The sequence below is a fragment of the Chanos chanos genome, chromosome 9 (assembly GCF_902362185.1).
Source record: "Chanos chanos chromosome 9, fChaCha1.1, whole genome shotgun sequence".
Classification (NCBI taxonomy): domain Eukaryota; kingdom Metazoa; phylum Chordata; class Actinopteri; order Gonorynchiformes; family Chanidae; genus Chanos; species Chanos chanos.
The window spans coordinates 39198300-39204749 of record NC_044503.1 but is presented as its reverse complement, the minus strand read 5'-3'; the positions used below and the strand labels follow the sequence as shown (position 1 = coordinate 39204749).

The following is a 6450-nucleotide window of genomic DNA, read 5'->3' as shown; positions in this document are numbered from 1 at the left end:
TCAGTGAAGTATTTCACTCTACCAATTTCAACATGTTAGAGAACCAATGCACTGTGCAAGTTCTGTGTTTTTCCATCAGGCTGGCAGAGCTCCCCCTCCCCCCGATGCTCCCCAAAGTCAACAAGTTACACGTCCACCAAAGACCGCACCCATAAACTTCTCGTCCAGGTCAGGATTAGCCATCTGACCTGTCCATCCAGGCTGCCCTCTGACCTTACAACCAATAGGGTTAAGGATACAGGTCAGCATATATAAGACTCGTCAGATCAAGCCCCACTCCGGAGAGAAGAGGTCAAAACCCGGACAGTTTACGTTTATGCGGTGTGCGTCAGTGACGACTGTAAGCGCTAAACATTGTTGGGCTAAGGGTGCATCTTTCGTAAATAAGGGGAAGATTTGTAATGAACTGTATATAGTTTGTTATATATGTAGATATGTCTTTATGAACATTGTCATTAGTAACGGTTGCATGTACAATGACTGTAATTTTGCTGCCGTCACTAAGATACGCATTTGTATATGTATGCTAGTCCCTGCCAATAAGTAATAGCCACATAGCCGTATTGAACACAGCATAAAGGATCCAATGCTTGTGGACCTGTAAAGTGACGTGCGTGACCTCAGTGTAACCCCTCCTCCGTTGCCATAGTGCCGCTCCGCGATCAGAGTCCCATTAGCACACATGCGCAGTGTAACGCCCCAATCTGGCGGCGCCCTGTGAACGATTTTCTTAGCATAGCCACTTAGCATGCTGACGTCAGCACTTCTAGTGCAAAGGCCTCACACTGCACTCTCAGTCCCCCTCCTTTACACACACATATCAACACTGTGTGTGTGTGTGTGTGGAAAAGAGAAAAAGAATGTGTGTGTGAGTGTGTGAAAAAGGCCTCACACTGCACTCTCAGTCTCCCTCCTTTACACACACATATCAACACTGTGTGTGTGTGTGTGTGTGTGTGTGTGAATGAGAGAAAAAGAATGTGTGTGTGTGTGCTTGTTTATTTTATCTGACACAGAGACACTGAGGAGTCAGAATAATAAACATAAAACCCAGCATAGAGGGGTTCAGTGAATGTGCAGTGGAATGTGTGTAAGTGTGTGAGTGTGTGTGTGTCAGAGGAGACGCTGTAGAAGGACACAGTTCCAGACGACCAGTCCAGATACACTCCTACTCTGTGTGTGTGTGAGGGGTCGTGAGGTATGACAGTTTCCCGATTATTGTGACGGGCAAAGTAACTGTTACGACGGCAACACAGACTCCAGGACTTTTCATCGAGTCCAAACACACAGTCAACACTCTCTCCTTTCCTCCTGATTCCTTTATATGTCACTGATATAATAACACCATAACCTCCACTCCTCTCAGTCTCCCAGTAACAGCGTCCAGTCAGACTCTCTCTACACATGACCTGAGGCCAGTGATCAAATCTCTCTGGATGATCAGGATACGACTGATTCTCTCTCACACGTGTCACCTTTCTGTTCCCCTCAGACAGAGAGAGGTGTGTGTGTGCTGTGTTTGGGTCCAGTGTGAGATCACAGGCATCTACAGAGAAGAAGAGAAATTAGTGGAGAAAACACATCACACACTCTCAACTCTGTGTGTGTGTGTGTTTTATACTGAATGGAAAGTATTATATTATTATATTAGTATTACATTATTAAATATTATATTTATTTTATTTAAACCTCAGTATTATATTATTATTATTATGTTATTATAAGGAGTCTGAGTGTGTTATTGTTGATGTGTGTGTGTTACTGTTGTTTGACCCTTGACCCTGTGTGTTTCCCTCTCGTGACCTGAACCCGTTTCTGACCAGTTTTCCACTTTATTTATTTCGAAGATGAGCAAAAGTTGTATTTTTCAGGAATTTAATTTAAATTTAGATAAATGGTCTCTTTTCCATGGGTGAAACAAACTCAGTGTGTGTGTGTGTGTGTGTGTGTGTGTACTCACATTTTCTTAATCCTGATTTGATCATGAATTCTCCACCATGGTCCACACTACAAAAACACACAACAGACAGTGGATGAGTCTTACACATAAACACACACACACACACACACACACACACACACACACACACACACACAGACTGTACTGACTTAAGTCGACAGTGTTGATTCATCTGTGTGGAGAGACGCTTCACTCCTGAGTCTCCTGGGTGATTGTAGCTCAGATCCAGTACTCTCAGGTGTGAGGGGTTTGAACTCAGAGCTGAAGCCAGAGAAGAACAACCTTCATCTGTCACTAAACAACCAGACAACCTACAGAGAGAGACAGAGAGAGAGAGAGAGAGAGAGAAAGAGAGAGAGAGAGAGAGAGAGAGAGAGAGAGAGAGAGAGAGAGAGAGGGAGAGAGAGAGAAATAAACATACATACAGACAGAAAACATTAACTCATCATCTGGTTTGTGAAGTGTGATTCATTGTAGAGGTTCCACTCTGTTTTACCATAAATGTTGACTTTTTTAAACTATCGCATTAACTAAACTCACAGACCAGTTACTAACATTAGCCTTACAGATACTGGGGGAAATTCATCTACTTTTATGATCAGTATGTTTCACACACACAACAGTACTTTAATAACCATACTACAAATCAACCTGGTCTCATTTTAATATGAACATAGTCATTTTAAACACTGTATTTACATTCCTGACTAATACTGACCTCAGTATCTCCAGTTTACAGTGTGGATTCTTCAGTCCCACACAGAGAAACTTCACTCCTGAATCCTGAAGGTCATTGTTACTCAGGTCCAGTTCTCCCAGGTGACAGTTTACTGACTGTAGAACTGAGGCTACAGCTTCACAGGACTGTTCAGTGAGTTTACAGAGAGCAAGTCTGGAGAGAGAGAGAGAGAGAGAGAGAGAAACAAGTTTTATCCCAACAAGTTTTAGCTGAACAGAATTTTCCACATGAGATCAAACTCCTGTTAAGAGCCAGAACAACTTCCTGTCTTGCAATAAACACTGTCACATCACCAGTATCTGCTGATAAAACAGGTTTAGTTTCAAGTTTTCAATTTTATTTAAATATCACTGTTTACAGTCTCAAAGGGCTTTACATGCCCACAGGTTGACAACAAACAAAACAGGACGACACCCCCTGACTTAATCCTCATAGCGGGCAAGAAAAAAAATCCCCTTCATGGCCACACAGGTGTGCAATAGTCTCCTGCTACTGGAAACCCCATAAGGTCCCATCTCAGTTTCCACAGAAGAGATTCAATAGCGCAGCTGTATAACTGCCCTCAGAGTGGATAACCTGCCATTTTTCAGTTCCTGACTAATACTGACCTCAGTATCTCCAGTTTACAGTGTGGATTCTTCAGCCCCTCACAGAGAAACTTCACTCCTGAATCCTGAAGGTCATTGTTACTCAGGTCCAGTTCTCTCAGGGGACAGTTTACTGACTGTAGAACTGAGGCTATAGATGAACAGGACTGTTCAGTCAGTTTACAACTATCAAGTCTGGAGAGAGAGAGAGAGAGAGAGAGAGAGAGAGAACATTAGCATTCACTCATTTAAGAATTAACAATTGTACTCATAGAGTTTGACAAAAAGGTGTTAAATGTTGTGAAAAATTTGCTTAAATTGCTCAAACACAGTGTGATATTTTTGGGAAGTTGTAGTTAACTGTACACTTTAAACTGGAGAGACTAATGAAAATTTAAATAAGAGATAAGAGATCAAAAAGGACAACACTTATAAAACTGTCAGTCAAGTTCATATTAAAAGGACTAGTCATGTTCCACAAAGAACAAAAGCGAGACAGACACCCTGTTTACTGGCCAACTCATTAACCATGTAAAGATCAAAAGCACAGTTGGTGAATTTGATGACAAGTATGGTTACTTGTGCAAGAAGAAACTCAAATTTACCACAGAAACTGAAAGATTGTTCATTTACCGTAGAAACTGTTATTCTAAATGTAGTGGACTGGAAATTAATTGGAGTTAATTTCATAGATATAAAGGGGGAAAAAACAAACACCCCTCTATTTTTAGTTTCATTTTTCATTTTGTATTTCAAACAGTCTCTAAAACAGAGTAATATCCATCTCTATGAGTTTCAAGTTTATTATATGCTATTTAACATCAATCCTGTAGATGGCGCAGTGCCAGCAGTGATAGGGAAGCCTTTGGTTGTGGCGAAGGTCAAAAGGCAAAGCAATTAAAGAAATCGCCAGAACATTTCACACATTAACTTGTGTCTGGTTTTCCATCACTTTACCAGGTGGGTCAAACTGTTAAAATCTCATAAAATGTATAACGAAATACATATTGGGTAACTCTTAAAACTTTGAGGAGTATGTAGAGACTGTTAGTAAAATCATTCTTTTTGGGGTTTTTTGCAAAAGCGGATTTGTTGCAAGCTAATGAGTGTGTAGATGAAGCTTAACTCGTGTACAAAGATCGAGTCATTTTGAAGCTACTAGAGTAGCATGGAAGTGTAGCTAATGTGTTTAGTAAGTAAAAGGAGGTTATGTGAATGTCAAATGTGTATTTAATGTTCCGTTTATGTACGTAAATCGATTCACTACACGGAGGGTGCGTCATTGTTCTAAGATGGGCGCCTCTGTGACTTACAATGTGCTACATACAGACCATTGGAATGGCGCTTCCTTATGGTCGTTATGCAGCATTGAAAGTGTCTTCGGTAGATGAGTTATACATTTCTACTGGAATGTTTCGCATTTCCTATTCGTTAAATGCTTACTATGTTGTCGGTTATTAGGTGTGTAATCTTGCATAACTGGTGATGAATATTCAAACGTAATGTAAATTGTAGTTTCTTCTCTTTGTGCATTAGACATTTGATTGAAACCTGTAAAAGAAATGATTTTGTTTGTTTGAAATGAATATACTTACCTGTACCTGTGAGAAAGAAAATGAGTTCAGTTTTTGAAAAAAAAGGAAAAGCAATTAGAGAAATCGCCAGAACATTTCACACATTAACTTGTGTCTGGTTTTCCATCACTCTACCAGTTACACCAGCTCAGGCGACCCCGCCTGAGACCGGTAATACAAATGTTGAATTACTTGCCGTCAAATCGAAGAGAAACTTTTCAACTCTGTGACCGTCGCCACTGCACTGAGGCTAACAGCGCGTGTAAATAACGGTATTCAGAGACTAATTACAATATCTTATTCGTTCAAACCCCGTCTGAATAAATACACTAAACAGTTTACTGGCGGTTTTCCACAGGTATTTAAAAAGAACACGAAACTTACTTTGTACACGAGGGTAAAGAAGAAAGACACAGAGAATCCGACATTTCCCAGACACTCGACGCTCGTCGGTCTCTCTCAAATTTGACCTCAGAAAATTCACCCCTCGCTCTCCGGCCGTTAGCAAGTCTCTCGGTTTCCCACTGGCTTTGGTTGCTTAAAAAAAGACGGCTTAAAATAGCCTAAGAAACCGATTGCAAAGTCCTCTATGAAATTTCATAAATTCTGCTTATATAATAAGAGAGTGATCAAGTGTGCAGGTAAAATCTCTTAGACAGTTAGTGACCCCAATAATGACTACAGCAAAAAGAGCCGAGATCTGCCAGCTTCTCTCACCGGTTCAAACTGATCACACTGACCTGTAGAAAGCCCTACTGTGGTGCAGGGACGGCTGTTATAAATGGGCTAGCAGGGTTAAGCCCTCCCTATCTTTTACAATAAAGATGAGAAAATTATTGTTAAAAAAAACTTAGAACAGATTGTTTTACATTTTGGTGGAACCTAGAGCAGCAACGGCACCAAACAGTCGCAAGAAAAACACAGGATAAATCCAAATGGACTTATTTTTTATAGCCCAAACACAGTAGCATCAGCTACCATTCATCTTCATGGAGTAAAGTGAGTGACAGGTGTCATGCCACGCCCCCTTGGTTTGCTGATCATTTGGGCTAAATTAATTCAGCCCACAGCCCATTTACTTTTGACCAATGACAGCGAATGTACAGACGGTACATACAGTGTGGGTGCTACTGTAGCACCCGCATGTATGAGAGTGGGGAGAAAGAAGTGAGCGACTGTGGCGATGGTGGGCGTTAGCATGAACGAGGCGGATTATTTACTTTCACATCCATTTTCTTCGATGTCGTTGGTGGAAAAATTGGAAGTGAAGAGACTGGGGACACATCGTCTAGACGACGTTCAAATAACACAAAAGGACAAACGCCAAAAGCGTAAGTTTTGTAACTTGGCTTTAATGAAAGGACTGGCTAGCGATAAGTGTAGCTAAGAATTCGCTTTTCTGTTTCCCATGCTTGCTTGTTGGAAGAGACACGGCTTGGACTGTGAATTCCTGTAAATTTCAGCTTTGCAACCGTACTCCCTCCCAGAACCCAAAGACTCACTGGTTTCCCTCACACTGCCCGGCGGGTTGTAGGGGACATTGTTTACGGTCGGGACTAGGACAGTTCTGGTCATCTTCGATCCTCCAAC

At 41.3% G+C, this 6450-nt stretch overlaps 1 pseudogene; it reads right to left on the bottom strand.

Annotated features, from left to right (window-relative positions):
- Positions 1-1471: 1471 nt before the first annotated feature.
- The window catches only part of LOC115821884 (NACHT, LRR and PYD domains-containing protein 12-like), a 123751-nt pseudogene continuing 118772 nt past the window's right edge, over positions 1472-6450 (bottom strand).